Here is a 23836-nt window from a genome sequence, read left to right on the forward strand (position 1 = left end):
TAAAACTACTTTAAACAGTCGCCTACTATCTAAAGTCACAAGCATGGTGTCTCGCGCGCACAGACAAATATGAACACATCTCACTCGTGGGCACTCGCTCTCCGATCACTGGGGAGATGAAGAGCGGCTGCAGTGACCAACGGATTCCCCTTCGCGCTGCCTCTCGCTTCAACCTGAACTAAGCGCGCGAGAACACAGCGCATACGGAGCCATCAGCTATCTCGGGTCGTTTAGCCTTCGAACCCAGCGCAGATCACCTGCAAGATATGGCACGCGCGGCCGTGCTCAGCCGCTTCATGCGCAGCCACGGCTGGAGTAGGAGCGGAGATGCGCGCTACGCTGCACCGCCTCCCCCACCCCCCCCCCACCCCCTTGCCTAGAGCACGTACATCTCTCTGTTTCCTGCGCGGTGCATTTTGCATTGCATAACTTAGCGAAGTCACGGGGCACAATCGGTGACGTTGTGGGCAGCGTGTTTTACGTAAACGCACTTCTTCATGACGTCTACCTTCTGGCTGGATGCTGAGCTTCATCGAGAGGTACCGTGCAGCCGTTTGATACTTTCCAAACGCGATTGCCACCGCGGGATCTACGCGGCGCTCTTGTCTGTTCGCAATGCTCAACGCGATTGAATCCGCATCCAATCCGTGTCCTTCAGTGCTCGCAAGATGGCAGCCACTCTGAAAACTGCAGCGTCTTTCTTTCTTTCTTTCTTTCTTTCTTTCTTTCTTTCTTTCTTTCTTTCTTTCTTTCTTTCTTTCTTTCTTTCTTTCTTTCTTTCTTTCTTTCTTTCTTTCTTTCTTTGTTTGTTTGTTTGTTTGTTTGTTTGTTTCTTTCCTTTTTTTTACAGCGAGGCTGTATATGGCTAGGCTCTGCAAAAAATTACGCGCGTCTATCGAGCCGTGTAGATTGAGAATTTCTCCCAATAAGTGGGCTGATCCCGAAGATAGTGCAATACAGCACCGACCCTCGGCGGAGGTGAAGCAGGCTTTAAGCACAACTGGCAAAAACCGGTTTAATATCTTAGGTACAAATACAACCCGTATCAGATATCAGATATCAGATATCAAACTGATAGGAACAGATACTACACTTTGACCCGCGTAGACCATGTCTACGTCCGCACCACCCTATCTATGTCGGCATTCCAAGCGCTTGCGTACCTCCTTTCCTTTCCTTCCGCTCTCCCGTGGTGGCACTCCCGTGAGCGTGCTACCCGCCAGGACCGCGAGGCGGAAAAAAAAATGCGAACCGTCCATGTGTTTCCGATCCCGCACACTTGGAACGTTTCATCGGAGCAACGGCCAGGTTTCAGAGGGAGCTTGTGGGGAACCAGTTTCGTGTGGCCTATATATGCTGTGTGTGACCGCTTGTGCTTTTCGAGTGACCTCACAACCATTACTTCACTGAGGGACGACGGCCAACGCACGATCGCCTTGGCTAAGGTGAAGCAGTGTGTGCCCTCGGGGTGCGGTGACGTGCGTGTCTGTTATGCGTGCCGGGATTCGTTTCTAGCGAGACACAACTTTTGCCTTTACCTAACGGCTTATTTACAGCTCGGGATCGTTCCTCCCTCACAGATTGCATTTTAATAGATTTGAATGGAATTCTGGGGTTTTTACGTGACAAAACCACGATATGAGGCACGCCGTAGTGGGGGACTCCGGATTGCTTTCAACCATCTGTGATTCTTTAACGTGCAGCCAATGCATGGTACACGGGCGTGCTTGCATTTCGCCCGCATCGGAAGGCGCCCGTCGTTGCCGGGATTTGATCCCATGACCTCGTGCTTACCGGCGTAACACCAAAGTGACTTAGCAACACGGTAGATTTCATAGACCTCACGAAAGCATTCTATTTGATATGTCATAAATTACTGCTCTTTATACTACGCGCGCTTTATTTAAACTATGACCTATTAAAATTGGATTGAATAACTTTAATGAGAGGTCCTGCGAGCTACGGGACGCAAGGTCCCATAGAGCGGGCTACTCCCACGTTGGGACCGGGAGTTGTAACTCCCTGGCCGCATCGTGGGCTCGCTGGACGGCCCATAGCTGCTCCGCCAGGTCCGTGCTGCGTAATGCTTCTTGTAGCCTGGCGGAGTCTTGATCCTTATTTGCGTGGGTCCGACCACACGGCCAGAGCAAGTGATGTACGTCTAGTGTGCTATGGCAATTTTCGCAATATGATGTTTTGTATAGGTCAGTCATGTAGTGATGTAGTCTGTTCTGCGTGGGGTACGTGTTTGTTTGAAGCATTCTGAACGTGAGGGCTTGAGGCCTGGTGAGCTTATTGTGAGGTGTGCTGTATATTCTGCGGTCTAGATAAAAGTGCTTTGTTGTCTCGTTATATGTGGAGGGAGGGTCCCGATTCTCGCTGGGATGGTCACGACCAGAATAGGTGGCGTCGCGGAGGGTTAGGTCTCGCGCGCTCCTGTGAGCCATCTCATTGAGATTGCGAGGGGCGTCCTCGATATCTCCGAGGTGTGCCGGGAACCAGCAGATGGTGTGATGCTGCAGCGGTGCGGATCTGTTGATTATTTGTAGAGCTTGGCTTGCAATTGCTCCTTTCTGAAAGGCTTTGACAGCCGAGCGTGAATCGCTGTAGACGTGGGTGGTGGTCGGGTCTGTGAGCGCGAGTGCGATAGCGACCTGTTCTGCTATCTCGGACTTGTGGGTCTTGACTGTGAGAGCGTTTGTCACTTGACCTTGCGTATTGATCGTGGTGGCAACGAAAGCCTTCCTGGTCGTGTATTGTGCCGCGTCTACGAAACAGGCTAAGATCTTCTTATCGCGTATTTCGCGCAAAATGAACGATCCGCGTGCCAGCCTTCTGGGTTGATGGTGCGCGGGGTTCATGTTCCGTGGGAGTGGGCGAACCGTGTAGGAATTGCGTGTGTCTGTCGGAACGCTTCGATATAGTTTCTCCATTACTGTGGTGTCATGACCTAGTTTGGCTAGGATTTCTCTACCTGGTTTGGTTCCAGAGAGTCTTGTCCATTGAGCCCGTTCTTGAGCTTCGGCGATTTCTTCAAGTGTATTGTGCACCCCCAGTTGCAACAGGAGCTCTGTCTCGGTGTTCTTGGGGATTCCCAGCGCTAGTTTGACTAGCTTCCTCAGTTGTACGTTGAGTTTTTCTTTCTCCGCTACCTTCCATCTGTGCATGGGCGCCTCGTAGGTGAAGTGGCATAGCGCAAAGGCGTGTGTTAGCTTGAGCAGATTTTCTTCCTTAAGGCCGTGTTGTCTGTTTGCCACGCGTCGTATGAGATTTAAGGCATTATTCGACTTCGTCACGATCTTCTCCACTGTCGCGGCGTTAGAGCCGTTGCTCTCAATGAGCATTCCAAGGACTCTGATTTTGCTGACGTGTGGAATGGTTCCTCCGTCTTTTGTTCTGAGAGTAATGGAATGTGCGTCTCTGATTTCGTTCTTTGGCTTGGGACCGCTTCTCGATGGTTTGTAGACGAGGAGCTCCGACTTCGCAGGCGAACACCGCAGGCCGGTGGGAGCAAGGTATTCCTCGATCGCGTCGATCGCTTGCTGCAGAGCGCTTTCAATTGATCCCAGGCTACCTCCGGGGACCCAAAGCGTTACGTCATCTGCGTATATCGTGTATCTGACGTTCTCGATTAGATCCAGTTTCTTGCCTAGGCCGGCTAGCGCAAGATTAAAAAGCGTCGGAGAGATGACTGAACCTTGCGGTGTGCCCTTGCCACCGAGTTTGTATTTCTGGGACTTGATTTCCCCTAGACGGAGGGTGGCCGTTCTGTCGCTCAGGAACGATTTTGTGTAAGCGTAGAGTCTCGTGCCGAGGTCGAGGTTGGAAATCGTGTCGAGTATGTAGTCATGTGATAAGTTATCGAATGCCTTTTCGAGGTCTAGCCCTAGGATTACTCTCGCGTCTCTCGTGTCTGCGTCAATGATCTCATGCTTGAGGAGCTTCATGGCGTCTTGGGTGGATAGTCCGGGTCTAAAGCCGATCATTGCTGCGGGGTAGACATCTTTTTCTTCGAGATGCCTCGAGAGCCTGTTTAGAACCGCGTGCTCGGCTACCTTGCCGACGCAAGACGTCAGCGAGATAGGTCTGAGGTTATTGATGTTGGGCGCCTTGCCAGGTTTTGGGATGAGCACGATGAGGGCCGTTTTCCAATCTTCGGGTAGGGCTCCATTCCTCCAGATTTTGTTGATTTCCTCTGTGAGTGATGAATATGCTCTTGGCGTTCTTGGCTCTAGGGAAGACTTCCGTGAGAATGAATTCGCAATTGCTGCGGTTGTGATTAATTTTGTGCGTCTTGTGAGCTAGCTTGTTGCTGACCAACGTGGCGATACCTCTACATTTGTGTTGCGGTGTCGTTGCGGTCACGTCATAGCCGGATAGCGAGGGTGTAGCGGTATTTGTCTCTTGTAGGAGAATGACTTGGGGTTTGTCTTTTTTGGCTCGAATGTATTGTTGCAGGGGTGCCTTTTTGCGGACGTAGCCCCTACAATTCCATTGCCAAAGGCGAAACGTTTCAGTTGGCACAGCCATCTTTGTTGTTGGCGTGCGGTGGCCTTTGTGAGGCCACGTTGTTGCTTTGTCTATCGAGCGGCAACGCCCGAGTAGACTGTGACGTCACAGACGGGTGGTCTGCCATTTCTAGCGCGTTGAGCCTTGCCCCATGGATGTTGATCGTCTCCATCATGTGATTGATTTGTAACGTTATCCTGTCGTAACCTTCCTTGAGGGTCCCTACCGTCGTCGCAAGTTTGTCTTGTCCTTCCTTCATTGACGCGATGGTAGTTGCAAGTCCGCCTAGCAGGTCCTTGATTTCCTTAATGTCACTGTCCGTGCCCGATGGATGTGTGTTTGTCACGGCTTTTCTCTTATGCGGATTACGCGTGGATTCCGCGACCGGTACCTCTACTACCATGGCTTCTGATGGGGCTTCGGTTTGATTAGAGTCGGAGGGTGGTGGCGTTTTGAGTTGTCTGATTTCCTCGACGAGTTGCGTGATTGTTTGCCTTAACTCTTTGTTTTCGTGTTCTAGTCTCTTAATCGTATTAGCTATTTCTACTTGCTCTGGCCGTGCCATCGGACTCACCTGGCTGGCGGCCTGCTGTTGGTGCTGATGTTCTTGTCGCTCCTGTTGTTGGTGCTGCTGAACCCGTTGGGCCCACGTCAACCGATCCTCACCGCCAACTCGTGGGCTGGGGGCGAATCGTATCCTTGACGAGGATCTCTGGCTTGGCTTCCTGGAGCGTTCTCGTGATCGTGACGACAGGCGACCGCGGTTCCTCGATCTCGAGCGGCCCCGCTCGCCGGATAAGCAAGCATCTGCGTTGGCGGCCACGTTGTCGTTGATTAAAAGAGCAGAATGCAATTTTGTCTGGACGCGTGCAGTTCGTAACACTTAACGATCCTAACTATCCTCCTTGTCCTGTAACGTCTGGAGTACCGCAGGGGTCAGTTCTAGGGCCCTTGCTCTTTCTTGCATAGATTAAAGACTTGCCTAACAACATTTGTTCATCCATAAAACTGTTTGCGGATGATTGAGTGATTTATCCTGAAATGTTAACCACTATACTGACCAGTTAACACTTCACTCGAACTTCAGTAGCGTATACGCATAGTGTGAGACTTGGTTAATGAAACTCAACATTAACAAATGTGAAATAATGAGAGTTGCTGCCGTATTTCTCATGACATAGCGTGTACCTATTCTCCTAATAACGTTCCTCTAACTCAGGTTTGCACTTACAAATAACTTGGTATCTATATTTCTCAGAAGGTTTCCTAGCAAACTCATGTTGTCCACTTAGTAATGCTAATCGTACTCTTAAATATGGGTAACGTAATTTTAGCCCAGCTTCCACCAACTTAAAGCGTTTGATTTATAAAGCGTTAGTTAAGTCCACAAACATTAATTATGGGGATTTACGTTCCAGAACCACGATCTGATTATGAGACACGCCATAGTGGGGGACTCGGGGAATTTGGACCACCTGGGATTCTTTAACGTGCACCTGAATCTAAGTACACTAGTGCTCTTGAATTCGCCCTCATCAAAATGCGGCCATTGAGAATCATACCCACGTAAAAAGCGGACAATCGAGCCGTTTTGAGGCCGAAGAAGTAAAGGTCTGTCCACCCGCCAGGAGGCGCGTCGATTTGCGCTTCCACTTTGCCTCAAAGGTAGACAGCTTATCATACGTCTACGGGGTTACGTCCCCGCATCCCGTTTCCATAGAGACGTTGATGCTGCGCCGGTCATGTGCCGCTGGTTACGTCCACCCCACCGCGCTTTTCCACGCGACGCCTCGCTCGCAAGGTAAGGTGTTTCCTTTCCTCTGCAGAGATAATTTTGCCGTTTCTTGCGTTAAGAACTTTGTCAGCAAGACGTTTGTTATCCTGGGTGAGCCTGTTTTGCACGAGTAGCATGGAATCTGAGCCGTGGCGCCCGTTTAACGTGCAGCCTCCCGTTTTTTTTCTGCCCCCATCTTTTCCGGAAAAGCGTATGCGTTATACTTCCGACGCTTAATTTTCCAAAAGTCACTCGCGGGACCTTCGGTTTAAAGCGCAGAACTTGTAATATGTGGCTTACCCGTACCATCGCATAAACGTTTGATTTGGCGCGAAGTCATTCAGAGCCGCGCAGACATTTTTACCTAACTACTCGCGTTCTACTCGCGTACAGCAAATGTCACCTTAATGAAATAGAATTATTAATTTGCCTAACCTGTCATTTCGTCGCAAAATTTCGCGTCTCTTTCTAGTTTATAAAACCTATCATTACAATCCTACTTTAAGCTATATGCTCTCTCTTGTTACTATTATTGTACATTTCTTCCAGAAACGATCATTACTTCAAGGTTGACGTGCCGTGCACCAACCTTCATTTCAATGCTTTCATTCCCACAACAAGCGCCGTCTGTAACCACTTCCCCGCTTGCATTGTTTCGATCGTCAATGCAAACCAGTTAAAAAAAATGGCTGTGGCTTAGGTAAGGTTAAGCCCAGGATGCGAAGCATACTAGCCTTTATTTTAGTTGTTGAACCACTGTTTAGCTTGGTGAACTGCTGTTGCTTGGCTATATTTGGTTCGGCTAGACGAAGAAACAACTCATGCATTACTGCTTCGCCTTCAAGAGTGGAACGCGACAGCGTTCCCGTCGACCCGCCAAGGGGTGTAAGACAATGGGCTACAGGGCAGCGACTACGCGCCCCGCATTGGACGCGGTGAGCGTCGAGCAAAGCAGCGTTCGGCGCGGCAACGAAATGTGCGCCTGAGCAAGAGACGCACGCCTTAGAAACAGCTCGTTTCTAAGGCAACACCGCATTCACTAGAGGCGCTTTTGTACCGCTTTGAAGCATCGTACTCGTGGCTCAGTGGTAGCGTCTCCGTCCCACACTCCGGAGACCCTGGTTCGATTCCCACCCAGCCCGTCTTGCAAGAGTTGAGCCAAAGCCACTTCTCCTCTGTCGTGACGTCACGGTGTCACGTGGTTTCATGGCGACACCGCCGCGCCTGAGGAGCTGGGTTGAGCTCTCGTAATATGCTTCGCATAAAAAAGACCTTGTTAACAACTTGTTTAACCCTATTACGCTGCTACAACGTGTTTCGCTTTTGTTCTGATACCACCCGATCTTCTCTGTAATACCTCGGCCCGGAGAGAAAATGAATGAAACAAATGAAATGAAATGAAACAAGGCATGTCCGACTATAGATGGCCAACTTGGTTTTGTGGCCTGGGGATTCTTTAGCCCTTGAGTGCGTAGTCCAGCGAGAGCATTGCGAGTATTGTGTCCTAAATCCCGAATAGCAATTACCTGCCTATTTAGTACGGCGTTCCGTTGCGAAGCAAGGACAGCGGATTAAACTGGCCACCAATCGCGTGACTCCGATGAAGCACAATGCCACTTCATAGCTTGACAACTATACAAACTCTTCCATGACAAGGCGAAGCTGCTGGAGAAAAGGGAGCCATGTAACCAATACCAGAGCAGAGAACGCGATCAGCGCAGGCCAGTGCATGTTCAAAGCAAGCTCTCTCGAACCACGAGCACATCGCTCAAGCCCTACATTCACAAAAAGCTCTACACTATAGAGTCGTTCGTCACAGAAAATTACAGCCAACCCTGACGCTGTACATGTTACTAGCGAAGGCGGCTGGCCAATGACGAAGACCGCTTGCAGACAAATAGTTTCCTGAGTTTTGGCTATGTTCTGCCCAAAACCGAAGATTGGAAGAAGCTACACCCGCAAGTAGCACCAAGCTACTAAAGCAACTCGCACGGGTTCCCCCCCCCCCCCCCCCCCCCAAAAAAAAAGAAAAAAAAAAACGCTTCTGAGTTGCCTCGAACAAGAAGCCGCCGACAGACAGCACAAGCACGCTACTCAGAGTATAGAGGATCCTACCTGAGTGCGTACCACGCGCGCTCCCAGGATATATAGGCTGGGGGCTGGACTTGGATTGGAATGTGCATGCGGACTATGAAGCGAACTGAATGTGAGAGGAGCGCTGCGCAGTAGTCTTATAAGCGCGAAACCGCTTCCCGAGAGTATGCACAAAATTTACAGACCTTTTCGAGTTCGTTGCTTTCCTGTTACGAGAAGTAACTGACTCGATCGATATCAGGCGCGTCGTATTGCCGAGACAAAGTCGCAACATTTGAGTGCCTTGGATTTTGCGTCGTGAAGCTGGTTTCGGAAAGTGTGCAACTAAACCCCCGATGATACACCATTAAAGCGCGCGTACCGTGATGAACAGATTCACTCTATCTGTAGTCGTTCCTTCTTAAAGGTTGCGCAACCTGAGTAGCGGGTGCATACGTCTTTAGCGAGCACTCTGCTCTCAATCAGCCCAAAGAAGACAGCAGTTTCGCTGTGTGTGAGAACGAACATACAAAGTTGCTCTGTTATTAGACAAGCCCTTGTAGCGCAGTCTGCCACTGCTCCCCTGTGTGTATACAGCAACGCTTTTTGTTTCGTGCAACTCTGAGACACTTCTTGCAGACGATTGCCGGCTTTTAAAACCGTATCGAGAATGAAAAGAAGCGGCGCTAATTTCGATCGATGCATAGACGAATAAATGATATGAAAGAAAGTGACGTCGGAAGACGAGGGTGGCTGACGCTTCTTCGGAGAATGCGAACTTGCGTGATAAAAGACTTACGCAAAACTGAAGCCGCCTTACTCTGTCGCATCCGCACGGGGTCAGCAGCGCGAACTCCAGCGCGGACTCCAGCTCGGCGGTGCAACACAGGGCTGGGCAGCGTCATCCTCATTAACGCTCTCACTAGCATTGACCTTTACTTGTTAAAATGCCCTAAACGTGACACCAGAACGCAAAGTGTTCATAGATTAACTCGAGCGTATAACATGGCTCCGCACACAGGTGCAAGCGGCATTTTGTTCCCGCGAGGACATTGGATGTTTAGGAGGGAGGTGTTTCGGTTTCTCGTCGAATCCTTCCATGCTACATGAATGGTGAGATGTGTGCGGCGAGCCTGTAGCAAGGGGGGCGATATGAGATTGACTGCGAGCAGCTTATTGCGTCTCGGTTTAACTCGTTCCTCGCGTTAGTCTCACGTCTAACACGTGTTGCGACAGGCTTCGGTCACCGCCACACCTGACGAGTGGCGCTGGAGCGGCGCGATTAGGTCCGCATGCATCCATTAACGCGCCTCCTCATTCTTAGAGTATTTGATTATTGAAAGTACGACGGTGCACAACGTGAACTAAAGGACAAATTGCAGGAGAAAAGAACAAAACTCAAAACAAAACAAAAGCTAACGGGGGTTTCGGCTTGTTTAGTGAAGCGAAATTTACGCGCCGGAAGCGTAGGCAACTGGATAAGAAATTCGGAACAGTTTGTGCGAGAAGTACGCCGTCTGTCTAAAGTGGGCGGAAAACTTCTGACGCCCACCTGCACGCGTGGGTTTTACTTTTACGCTTCGATCTCAAGTCGGTCGAGCGTTGTTACACCTCAGAGGTGCGGGGGCGGCACGTCGATTTTTTTATTGACTGCTCGATTAATCGATCGTGTAAAAAAGTGAATGTGTGCAACCTTTCTTTCACCGGCCTCTTCAAGAACTTTACGATTATAATTAAAACAAACAAAAAGTCGCAGTTTCTCCCGAAAGCGAACCGTCGATTGCAATAACAAATTAGTAGACAGCTATGCGAAGTAAGGATAGTAGCTTTATCGGCCGTATAGAATTAAAAACATTCGCTTACTACCTAAAACAACAAGCATGGTGTCACGCGCACACAAGCAAACATGAACTCATATCGCTGCATGACCGCGGAAACTCGCTGTGAAAACGATGGAGCCAGGAAGTGCGGCAGCAGGAGCGAGCGAATTGGCCCTCATGATGCTTGTCGCTTCAATGCGAACTAAGCGGCGAAAATAGCGCCCACGAAGCTATGAGCCCTCGGCGTACCTAGACTCTGTACTCATCGCCGATCACTTTCAAGATTAGGGCCCGCGCAGCCGCCGGAGTAAAACGACTCTACATAAGTCGGCTCTACATGTGGTCCTAGAGATGTATTTTATTCTTTTATTCCTACATTACGAAATCTTTCAATAAAGCGTTCATAGAAACTGCTCTTCTTTGGCATTTGTTTTGTACTGCCGGTAGAACATTCATATGGTTCAGATATATTCACTCTCTGCAAGCGTGGGTGTTAGGCAACGTTGATCTCTTTCTATATCATAGCGTGCTTCCCTTTTGCGACTGTGTCTCTACGTTGATTGCTAATATTGTGTGTGTTCTTCATCTTTAACGCTATTTATGTGCAATAAAGAAAAGAAGTGGTGTTAAGACCAGTGATATATATATTTATATATATATATATATATATATATATATATATATATATATATATATATATATATATATATATATATATATATATATATATATATATATATATATATATATATATATATAGAATTTCTTTGTAGTGATTCACCTTATGTGATACAAGGACGACGGGTTTCCTCGTTGGGTACGCGCAGAAATGCTTACGCATTTACTACGTGCATGTGTATGAAGAAGCTGAGAAAAGAATACAGCTTAAAATAAAATGGAGCAAAAGAAACAATACTTCTTGTTGTAACTTCGTCTGTCTCGGGAGACGCTCTTAAACTCCATTAGGTGGAGACAAATGAACAAGAGAGAGATAAATGAGACTGAGTGAAGAAGGAAGACCATCTTGTCGCCTTCCTTTTTAGGCGTCTGGTGGCTGCAGTGTCGCAGATGCAGGCCGCTGTAGCGACGTCCGCTCCGAGAGTGCGATGGTTCTTTTGGATGGCTCTAATCGCGTGATATAAAAATTCGTTACAGCGTCATTATCCGCGAGAGCGCGTTCAATTTGCGTAATGGCACGGCCCCGGGGCTGCAGCGTATTGCTGTGGCCTCGTTCGTGCATATTACGCAAACTGCCGCGCAGGCTGGCGTATTCAGAAGATTAATGCACCAAGGAACCGTTTCGTCAGGCGGCTTGGCAGGGACCTGGAACGAATGGTTCATTTCAACTGCGGTAAGATTTATTTGCATAAAAATATGTGGCGCTCAAACGTACCACTTGCTGCACTTGTTGTTCGTAGCAGACAAAATGGAGGGCGCTGGAATGAATTGTAGATATACAAACGATATTCGTGGAGACGCTTGGAAGGGGCCCATGGTGTCGCATAGTGTATCGCTAGTGTATAACATTTATTGTGGACATCAGTGGGAACATGCAGTAAGGAAGGAGGAGGGTGTTGTCCTCAGCTTTTGAGAATGGAGCACCAGTTCACGCTTTAAGAAAGCGATATTCTTGGGCACTGGTCGCGGCTGACATAAGGATAAGCGGTGTATATATATATATATATATATATATATATATATATATATATATATATATATATATATATATATATATATATATATATATATATATATATATATATATATATATAGGTTTGTGAGTGGTGGCGCTGGCTAACACTCACAGGGTTCTACTAGGACACATAAATACCCAAGAAAGTGGATGGGAAAACGGCGCCGCGGTAGCTCAATTGGTAGAGCATCGCACGCGAAATGCGAAGGTTGTGGGTTCGGTTTCCACCTGCGGCAAGTTGTTTTTTCATCGACTTTAATTTCCATTACTTTATCGTGTCTTTGTTTCATTTATTAAGCACAAGTAATTTCCTCTATGTTGTCCTTGGCGTCAGTGCTTGTTGGCTTCTTACGATATGACTATATATATATATATATATACATACATAGAGAGAGAGAGCGAGAGCGCGGGATTGCGAGGAGGAAGAGGGGTTATTTTCTGCAACCCTTTAGGGAGCCCGGCTCAGCGCCTCGGGGACGGGAAGGAGGACCTTAAGAAGAAGGCGAGAGAAAGTCGAGGTGGTCCCCTTATAGTTGTCAGCGGTAGCCAGGTGGCGAATTTATAAGTTAAGCAATACGCTCTCATGTATAAAAAGAAAGTTTCGGTCGACTTCTGTCTTAAGGCGATGCAGTGGTCGTTCGTTTGGGCTTGTTTTATAGGTGGTAACAATTACACCAACACTCGAGGCACATTCGCGTCATCGCCGGTGGCACCGCCGTCGACGCCACATCCCTCGTGCTGTCACGTTATCGACGCACACGCGTGGCTCACGCGTGAAGGGTCTTTAAGGACTCGAGAGACACGCAGTGCTTTTAGCTACGGAAACTAGGAAGCCACGCGGGCGCGTCTTCACCCACCACTCGATGGACCCTCCAGTGGAGCCAGAGCCAGGGTCAGCGTTCTGCTTCCGACTGTTGGCACGAGCCCAGTGCGCGCAAACGCAACGGCGTTCCTGCTGAGCAGATGTGTGTCTAGCGGACCGTGGTGCGTATACACTCTTAGAAAAATTTACACCCTTTGGGGCGTATCTTGTCCCACAACAATAATCATCATCTGCCTTGCCCGCGTTTCCTTTCTTTATCGCTGCGAGCCCGGCACTTTCCAGTCACGAACGGCATGCGCGTTATCAGTATGACGCAGCATTCTCGACAGGAAAGTAGCGAGCGCCGAGTTTTCAGGAAAGGAAACGCAAGCAAGCTAGATGACGATTATTGTTGTGGGACAAATATACACCCCAAAGGGTGCAACCGTTTTAAGAGTGTACCGTGGCACGAGCTGAACGGACAGCGGTGCGACGTCAACGCCGGTGGCGCCGCTCCACGATCACGCCAGCTTCGGGAAGCTTCGTATGCATGACTCCACCCGGTGTGCGTGCGTGCGTGTGCGTACGTGCGCGCGCGCGTGTGTGTCTACGCCACCGTTGTCAGCTGCCTAATAGCTGCCAGGACGCTGCCCTCTCTGCGCAGGAGCAGTTGTTTCGCGTGCGCTGTCGCGTCTGCATGTCTCCCTCGCGCGTTCCTTCAACACCGTCCCAGAAGCTTCGACGCGACGCTACGTAAATTTCGCTACCGCTTCCATTGTTACACCCTTCGGTCGAAAATGCCCATTTTCGGTTTATCAATTCGGGGTGCCTGGGATCTGGGTATCTAACTACTTTCGTATGCTTCCGTTAAATTAGACGATTTGAGACATTCTAGCCGCACCGGGGACAACGAAAAATGCGTGAAAATGAAGTCTGGGGAAAAAAAAAAAGACACGACTCGCCAAGTTAGCGTAGAGCAATGTAAAGAGAAGCAATACTGCGTAATTAGCGAGAAAAAAGCCGAAATGAAACCCAGATGCGCTCGTTCAAGCTGCGCGCGCCTATAGAATAAGAACCAGAAGGGGGGCTTTACTCAACGAATAATGTTGGCCGATCTCAGATAGAGTGCAGTGTAAAAATGTGGGTCGATCCCAGAGGTAATGCGGTCTAAAAAGAAAGAAAGAAAGTATGGTTTAGGAAAGTAAAAGTTAGGTAAAGGGCTTTATGTAAGATGTAAGCGGATAGAAAGTATGGTAAGATGCTATGGGTAAATTTAAGGCCACTCAACAGCAGTTGACGTCAAATAAAGTCAAGAATTTGCGGAGGAGCCTCTGTTCCCCACCCCCGTAACTATAACAAACCTGGAATAACATTGAACAACAAGAACCATCGTACACTGATGCGCCCCGAAAGTCCTTGTCTTTCTTCGATGTCAAACGACTCGCTTTTCTTTTTTTTTTTTAATCTGCAACGTACTCGTAAGTGTTTCCCGTCGTGCATTTATCACGCGAGCTTCATTCGCTGAGAAAATCGCCACATAAGCACGACAAAGTTAAAGAGGCCGTACTGTATGCGTCAATATTTTGGTGAAGGAATGAGCGTCGGCCTCTTGGTTAGCAGCGCATTTGAAGAGTTTTGCGACTCTTCTCCTTGGGGCCGATATCGCTAAGCTTTTAATTATTGGCCGGTCACTTTTGTTAATAGTTTGTACACCACGATTGACCGGTATCTGCTCTGGCAAACAGTTCTTAAGCGGGGCTTAGAAATAGGTCGAATTGAACCAGTTGGTACGAGTTGACCTCCCCAAGTCAGCGCGGCCAAACAACGCAAGGAACACACGTGTAAAACTACAATACATACTGCCGTTGTTATTTTATAAAATAAGAATACTTATCTTTCTTCCATTTTCTTTTTTCTTATTGTGAAGGCGGGCCCCAGACTCATGTCCACCAACAGTTACCGAATTTTCCTCCTCGGCACAGCGTAGTCAACTCCAGAATCCAACGTCAGATTTCGCATCGAATGTTTACGCAGTATGTGAGCGCGAGGCTCGCACGCTAAAGTTAAACGTGAAAGAACTCGGACCTCCTTATTTTACTTCCTTTCCGCCTGCGACTTGGTCAACATGTGAATTCGCCTTCGACAAATAAAACAGTCTCACATGTCGGAAGCAAACTGCTTTTTTCAAGTTTGTCACTAATCACGGCTACCTAAAGTGTTTACTCTTGCTTTTAGTTACTACCCCCCCCCCCCCCTAAATCTTCCCTCTAGGGTGATGCAGAAAGAGAAAGAGAGAGAGAGCGAGAGAGAGTGAGAGAGAGAGAAAAAATAAAGAATAGTTCACGGCACGGTATGCAGCCGAAGAGTGTTCCTGTCGCGCGCGTTCTTTCTACAGTCGCCGAGGCTCCCAATCAGAAAGAAAGTGTACGTTTGGAAAGTATACGAGGCGTAAACAGCGCGTAAATACCTACTGCTGTATCGCGCGGCGTTGTATACTCTTCCAAGCCTGTGAGGCAGCAAGCGCAGGCCGCGGCGAACAAGCGAGCGGGTGGACCGAGTAAGCGAACGGGCGTAAGAGCAACAGGACGACCTACACCCTAAATCGCCGTGCCTCGCTCTTAGACCCACAACATATTTTCTTTGTTTTCTCTCTTTCTTTCTGTCTCCCTAGAAATGCGGCCCATACTGTAGGGTTTACGCGACGGTGTAGAAATAAAGAAGAAGAAGAAGAAGAAGAAGAAGAAGAAGAAGAAGAAGAAGAAGAAGAAGAAGAAGAAGAAGAAGAAGAAGAAGAAGAAGAAGTAGAAGAAGAAGAAGAAGAAGAAGAAACAACGTTGCCAGCAAGACAACATCGTAATGTAAACATCGCGGAGCACCCTTAGCCCAAATGGGAGCCCTCTCGAGCCACGGAAGAGTCTTTTTCGCGGGGGAGGTTGAGAGAAGGAGGGCCCTCACCATTTCACTTAGAGAAACGAAGCAAGCACGAGTAAAACGCAAGAAAACAAGTAACACGGGGGAAAGCAGGTGGAATGTTCCCATAGCAAGCTCAGAGCGACAAACACGGCGACGAGTAAATAAATGTTAATAACAGAAAAGAAAAGCAACGAAAGACGCGAAAACTGGGACTGTTTGCGATTTGCGGTATGTACCCGGAGATGTGTGCGCGTGGATGCTGTTGACGGGCTTTGCCACAAAACCACGCGTCGCCATGGCAATTCCGGAAAATAGAAAGGAGGTGGACGGGTTCACAGGAAAGACGAAACACAGAGATAAAAAAGAAAATCTGAGGAGAGAGAGAGAGAGAGAGAGAGAGATGGCTTGGGTAGCCATCCTCGGCAAAAAGTGAGACACGAATAAAAACTGTCAAGGAGTAAAAGGCGGGATGCAATAGGAGTAACTTACGGGCAAGCGTCAGCGGCATCAAACTTCTCCCAGGAATAGAGCCGGCGGTGTTGCAAAACTCGCAGCAAAATTGAGAGGAAGCGAAGTGAGGGGAAGCAAACAAAACAGAAAGAGAGAGATAAAAAAAAGCAACAAAAGTTGAGAGAAGGAAGGAGTCCCTGAGTCGGTCATGAATAGAACACACATCCTGGTCTCGCGCGAGGCGCGCATCGCAAGGGAGAAAAAGGATACTCGGTTTTTAGGACTCGCGTAAACACCGGGCCGAGGACAGATACAGCGGTCCGCATTTCAGAGGTGTAGCCGAGCCCCGCAGACAGACCCGAAAAAGGGCCATACTTTAGGGACAAGCTCCGACGCATCTTTCTGTTGCTCCATTTTGTTTTCCCTCCTGTAGACTACCGCAACCTCTCTTTTTGGGCTTTGGCGCGGCAAAAGATCGCCCATTTCGGAAGGAGTTTGAAGAGCTCACCGCGTGGGGTCGGCACGAGGAACAGGACCGTCGAAAGGAGGCAGCTACACGGCCGTGGAAGAGTAAGAATTAAGGGGAAAAAATAAGAATGAAATAAATATTAAAGGAAGCGAGGTGGAAGAATAACAGGCCATACCCGCGCGTTGCGGCTTTCGGTCGGGGTGGCGGTCGGGTGGTCGTCGGGTTACGAGTTTTTGATGGCGGCTACAAAGAGGCGGCCTTGTTCTTATTGTGATACACCCTCCGGGAGGAGTAGATACACTCGGAGGCCTTCTACGCAGTTCGCGCCCGACTCTGCCGGTGGCCCAAACCACCCCACTTCGCTATCAGCCGTAGGGCACGCCGGCTGCCCTCGAAGGCAGCAGTAGCAGCACAAACAGCAACAGGAACATGTGGCGCGCGGAATAAAAAAAAAAAAAACCGACCAGAGGAAACTGCATGCATGTTCGCATACACACACAAGTGCTGGCAAAAAAATAAACGAATGTCGTCATTTTCTCTTGGGTCTATTTTGAGGAGATGATGACGGTTCCCTCAGCGACGACTACTGTCCTCCGACGCGAGTCCTCTAAAATGACGAGCCGTCTCGGCGTCAGTTCCACAGAGATGGAATAACACGGAGCAAAAATGGGCACACCTGGCTCCGTCGTTCGTGGCAGAGAGCTGCAATCATTTGGAGCTGTCCCCGCTGAAAGGGAGAAAGCAATGCAAACTTTAACGAGTGTTGGGGATGTTGGCCTGAACATACGAGTAGCGTGCAGTTAACGAGATGAGGTGACAGAAGAAACGTACGTACGGACAAGTAAAACGCACAGTACGTCTGTTCGTTTGCTAAAGATAAAGAACCCCCTCCTCCCCCTTTTTTTTCACAAACAGCAGTCTGGCGTATCTAGCAGGAATGGTAGACGAATGAACGCCTGGCACATATAAAGTGGGCTCGTTTTTGGAGCACAATGTGTTGAATTTGGCGCCTCGTGGCGTCATTGTCTTCCTATACTGTTCCTGTCTGCCTGCGCAAAAAAATACTTTCCAAATATGGTTGCGCGAAGTCATTGGTGGCATGGGAGCGCACTTCATTTCACAAAGTGGCACAACTCAAGCGGACGCAAATTCACGAACGCGGGTATAAGCAAAGAGCGTGAATTTTTGTCTGGAGGTAACAATTAACACCGTCATGTTTAAGATAAACAGAGAAACTAGACCCACATGACGAAAAGAATTTCTTCTCAATCTTTTCTTTTTTTGTGATTCCTTAATGATCCGAACGGAGGTCTCGTCCGGGATTATCAATGATAATTTTTCAATTCTACTCCTTTTCGCGTTTCTTCAGTAGTATACGCCTTATTGCGCTGCCGGGAGGCCGAGTGAGGGATCAGCTGGCCGTGAATGGTGGTTGATAACCAAATAATATAATCTAGCGAAAGATGCTGGCTATATAATCAGGGAACTATGCAAAATTGTGCCGGCTTCCCTTTCTCTTTCGAAGCGATCATGCCGATATCTATAAGCAGCGACGGATACCCAAAGCTCTGCCAATGAGAAAACGCTTGTATGCGAGAGAAGTCGCGTCCGCAGATGAGTATTTTATGTGGCCAGGAACAACCGGTAGTCTGAATACTGGCGTACAGAAAAATGAAAAAACAAAAATGTAAAAAAAGGAACTGCGATAAGAAGTTGTGAAATAAAAAAAAAGAATGACAATGAAAGAACAGGTTAAACGGGTAGACATATAGTAAGCAAAACCTCACAAGGTAGCAAAGAATTGAGAAACAGAGTCACAAGGTACAGAATAGGTGACGCAATGAACGATGCGGTGCTTGGACGCCAGTCGATGGCTAGAAGTGTACATATGACGAGGTGGCATTACGAAAGGAGAGAGAAACTATATGCGATAGGACAAGAAAGGGGCGCAGCTTAAATGAAGGCTTAAGAGGGATAGGAAGCATGAGAGTCGGAGGAGAACGAAGACAGCGTGTTTTAAAAGATATCTGGACGTAGGAAATGCGATGAACCAAATGTGCTGCGCGAAATCCAACACAAGGACGTAGTAAGGGACACGGACAAGCGCCAATAATAATCGCTAAAGAGTAATGAGTAAAAACAATCGTTAAATAATGATTATAGCGCTTGTCCATGTCTCCTTACTACGTCATTGTGTTGAATTTCGCGCAGTAGATTCATTTCCTCGCAGTATGAACCAACTCGCCCAACAACAAGTCCTAATGAACAGAGTAAATGACAGTCGTGCGCACTGTTATATAGACATTGCAATAATAATAACTTTATTTATGGTCGGGAGGTGACGGGGGAGGCCGAGAAAAAAGCTAGGGCAGGTTTGACTAGCCATGTCGTCCTCGAACAAAAACGCATTTTATTTCCTTGGCTTGCAGCATTCGCGTAGGCAAAACATACGTAACCAAACATAAAAAAGAACAGTAATATTATGAAGAGCAGTAAGAAGCCACAGCATTCAGTACGCAATATTTGCAGTTGGAATATGCATGCGGTTAGAATAAAGCACAAACTCGGATAAGGAAAGCAATGAATACACTACATGCGTTGAACCTATGTGTTATAGCATAGGCGTATGTGCATATGTAACCTACCACAAACTCGATGAGCAAAACAAAAACAAGGTGAAAGCAGGAGCCAACATTTCCACAAGTGGACTTGTCTTCTTCGAGGCATTCCCCGCATTTCCCGTGTTTTCCCTGGATTTCTACCACAAACTCGGAACTCATCGTTGTGCCGGCACGAACTTATGTTCTGCTAACAGAAAACTAGCTTTGCAAATGAGAATACAAGTGGATTGTATTAGTGCGTTTAGGTGAGACATAAACAAAGAGTTGAGATCATGTAGCAAAAATAAATAGCGGCGTATAAGTGAGGTAGAGCACATGAATCAATCTTAAATGGTCAACAACGGCTTATCCATCTCCTCGAAGAGGGTTACCTTGGGGCGACTGTTTCCAAGGTCTTGAATATTGAAAAAAAAAATCTTGGAATGAAGTTAAGGAGCTCATAACGACTAATGGAATTGAAATTGTTTAGTGTAACGCAGACGGAGACGAGAGTGATTTAGACGAGAGTGTAACGCAGACGAGAGTGATTTTAATTGAAAAGAACGAAGTTGAAACAAGTTTGTAACTGTTTCTCTATAGTGTAAGGACACCTCAACGGTCGGATCAAGTGAATTATGTCTCTAATGTGACAGAGAAGGCAGAAGTTAGTCAGCCGAAAAAAATGCTTGAATATAACAACTGATCTGTTTGGAAGCCGAGACAAGGTAGGTACAGATAAGGTGGAATAGGTGAATAACGTGGAATGAGGAAGTAGGGAACTTCCAGGGCTCAAGGTGGTTTCGCCTGACGCAAAGAGAGGGTAATTGGAGATTTCTGCTAGAGACCTTCCTCCTGCATGCGGTGACTGATCTTGGTGGGCGACATTCGCGTTCATGAATGCGGAGAAGTTTAACCTTCCTCGAAAGATATAATCTTTACCGTTAACTCTGCAACGATAGCAGCTCTTCCCGCTTTCTTATTTCCCCCGAGGAATTTAATTTAGACGTCGAGACAATAATAAATCTGTTTGATGATTACATCGCGGTGTCATCGGTGTATAAACACAAAGTGATAAACGAGCACCTGCCAGTGGGATCGGTAAATTATGAACAGCAGCGGGCCCGAAATAAAGCCCTGCGGCACGCCTTGATTAATGGACTCGGTCTAGAAGAAAGCATGTGCCACGTAAGCCATTTGTAATGTGCCAACGCACTAGCTTTTCAATGAATTTGCTGCTTTTCAATGAACTTTGCAGATAAATCTCGCCGTCACGACACCGGTAGTTCGAGCAGTACTCGCTGTCATTACCTAAATTTTGGCTTCGTGTCACGGCTGCCGGTGTCTTGGTCCTCAGGTGACTCAGCATGCGTACGTAACTGGCCTGGCGGTCTTGTAAACCACGATAGGGATTTACTGGGCTCCGAAATCGCTAGACTCCACTGCCACGAAATCTCAACGGAATCACTAAGTTACGCAGTCGATGAGTCCGGCGCACTACCTTGCCCTAGGATTCTGCGAAAACGTAAACCTATACTGTACATTTATACACGAACGGGCCGATATGGCCCATGTGCTTTGGGAATGCCAACGCCACGTGGAACAAGGACAAAGAGGAAGGGGGACTACAACAGCGGAGCCCTCTGAAGCGGGGCGCCTCGCTGAGAGATGGCAAGCCGCCCTCCTCAGCGAGGCACCCGAAGACCAGGAGTGGGCCATCCAGCGGGCCAGGGCCATTGCCGAGGATCTCGAAAGATCTTCCTCGGGTGATGGACCCCTGTCAGCCTAGCTCCGGGCACCAACATCAACAACCGTTGGACAAATAAAGTTTATTCCTATCCTATCCTACGGAATCTGCGCGTAAGCTGTGCTCTCAGAACCGCGTTTGCGACGTGCTCCTTACGCCGCTGGTTTCAAGGCAACTGGGCTGAATGAGCAAAACTTTTTTTTTTCGTAAGTACTCTTTGCCATTGGCCGGTCGACTTCGATAATAAGATGCCCAGCGTCTGGATCGCCTAGAATTTACGCTTACTATTAATTCTACCGCAAGAATTTTTATTTTTTTTTTTGCGAATATGGGCTCTCGTTTTTAGCGTGCGCAGTCAGGTGTCCTGGCTGGCGCCACTTGTGCTTCTCGCAAGGCGAATGAAATGAATTGTTTTATTTTATCAGCAAAACCACCTAACATCGCGCCAACCTCAAAAATCGCCAAGATTTGGAGGGGCGACCTGTTTTATCGCCTCGCGTAGTTTATATTTCTTTTTAACGGGGATACTTTCCTGGATATGGCAAAATTTCGCTAAATTGACAAATTCGTCACCTCCTCAGCTCTGATTGGCTGACACTGCGGCTACGACCTCTCCGATTGGTTCAAAACGCAATATGGTGCAACTTAATTGTCAACAAGGCATAATTTGAGTGTCCAGAGCGGGTCACCGATTGTTCTCACTGCAAAGAGTTACAGTGTGACGCACAGTGACCTACCCAATAAGGCGTCGCTCTCGGGGAATGAATTTTTTTTTATCGACACAGCGACCTGTAAGGACCGTACGAACGCACTTTGCATCACACCGCTCCCGCGCCCTGTGCAAATGAGCCGGAGACTATCTCAAACGCCTTTACTAGTTGAATTGCCACCGGTATACACAACTAGAGATTCTCGAAATACTATGTAAGGGTGACTTTTTATGCCTTGCCTTCTGTTACACTTTTTCCAAAGGACTCGACGAGATGTAAGGGCACTGGTCACACAATTCAGGGTGCCCACTAGTCACGAGAACGTTCTTACGCTAGAATGGTTCGCAAGTAGGGACCCTTTAACAAATTTGTTGGGTCCCAAAAGTGTGTACTTTGCCATTGTATACGTTCATTATGTTAAACTTCCAAACTTTTTTTTTAAGAGAAAATGACAGCTAATCCTGATGTTCGACAGGTTATTAGCGAAGGCTGCGGGCCAACGGAAACGAGCAATTACAGATTAAAAGGTTCTTGAGTGCGGCCCCAAAGTCTTTGCCAGAGGCGGGGAAGTGCACCATGTGACAATGCGTACACAGCAGTAAAACTAGAAAGGATCAAGCCACCTCGAGGTGGTGTCAATGCGAGTGACGAAGCCTCCACTACAATTGCTACTCGATCCCGACTAGTAGCCACTGTTTAGAGCTGGTGCGGGTGTTCAGTACATAACAAATCATGCATAGCAGACGCAAATATTGGCTGCGCAACTTTTTTATATCCCCCATTGTATGTCTATACATCTATACAAACGAGAGAAGAAGGGAAACCGAAGGGCTCGATTTCTGTTAATCATGACTAATATAAAGCCAACAAACAATGATGCCAAGGAAAGCATCTGAGAAGTTAGCTGTTGTTGAAATTGACATGTAGAATAAACAAAACCCCCCAAAATTTACAAAAATAGAGCGCCTCGGTTTCCTTTCTCCTCACATTCATTCATAGCGAGGGTCTCGAATCTGGCAGCTTTGATGTCATTAGGTAGCATGCGAGGGTCTTTTTAGCCATGTGCCTGCTGTCCTAAGTTCAGGTGTTACTTGACATCTTCGGGTAAAAGAAGGGATGGTTCCCATCAGCCGACTATGGCTCTGGGTGGGCGGGCTAGCACTTGCAGGGCTAGATCTAGTAAACATAAATACCCAAGTTGGTGAGCGGATTGATAGCCGTCGCCGTTGCGCAATTGGTAGTGCGACGCACGCGTAATGCGGAGGTTGTGGGTTCGGCTCCCAGCGGCGGCGTTATCTTTTCGTCCACCTTTCATTTCCTCCTTTTCTTTATTATTTTCTACATTCCAATTCAAACCACAGCTAACTTCCCCGTGATACCATCTCGACCGGGTGAGGCAGGTCTTCCCCACAAGAATCAGGAGGCGGCGATGAAGGCGGATATCGTGATGATGAAAAGAGTAGTAAAGAATGCATTTACTTCATTGGTACGTGGTTGTGACTCTGTCCGACTCTTCAGCTGCTCTGCCAAACACGGGGGCCAGGACGGCCTTAAATAACTCTTCGCGGTCTCGTGCGAGTCGATGTCCCTTTGGAAAACCTGTGGAAGTGTCAGTGCCTTTGTCAGGTTAGGATATGTCAGGCGTAGAGGGGCGACGCTTTTAATTATGTAGACATGGGAAAGTACGCTGGAAATGTTTAACACATTTGATATATATATATATATATATATATATATATATATATATATATATATATATATATATATATATATATATAAATTTCCGCAAAGGTTTCCGTCCCATGTAAACGCGTGGCTCCTGTAGTACCGTCATTCACCCAGTCCTGGGGCCTAGCACTTGTAACACCCGGTGAAGCCCTCAAGATATTCTAGCCTCGCGTCTGCAGCGGATACTCGCTAATTGATGTGGCTGTGTCCTGGGACAAGGCCGCAATTAATAAAGGGCTGACAGATTCCGGGATACGGTGGTAACGAATTTTACTTAATTTTCATTCACGTACCCTAAGGGCCCAGAATCGGGCATTACATAGGGGGGGGGGGGGGGGTAACAACAACAAGAAACTTGAAAGGGGGCTTACAAGCATGAAGTTCAAAACACAAAATAATGAACAGAACTGTTTTGAGCATTAAGTAGATGCAGTGCACCTAAGTAGCATGACGTAATGATTATGTTATGCAATAACACCAGATCGAACTAGAACACTAATAATGCAACAAATACATGACAGTGATCAAGTAGTAGGGCACTCAAGCAGGAT

The 23836-nt window shown here is 47.7% G+C and overlaps 1 non-coding gene across 1 annotated transcript; it reads right to left on the reverse strand.

Annotated features, from left to right (window-relative positions):
• Positions 1–924: 924 nt before the first annotated feature.
• On the reverse strand, positions 925–1112 carry LOC135900706 (U2 spliceosomal RNA). The gene has a single exon (XR_010563928.1). It is a non-coding gene; the product is annotated as a U2 spliceosomal RNA (small nuclear RNA).
• Between the last annotated feature and the right edge of the window lie 22724 nt (positions 1113–23836).

Source organism: Dermacentor albipictus, chromosome 3 (genome assembly GCF_038994185.2).
Source record: "Dermacentor albipictus isolate Rhodes 1998 colony chromosome 3, USDA_Dalb.pri_finalv2, whole genome shotgun sequence".
NCBI lineage: Eukaryota > Metazoa > Arthropoda > Arachnida > Ixodida > Ixodidae > Dermacentor > Dermacentor albipictus.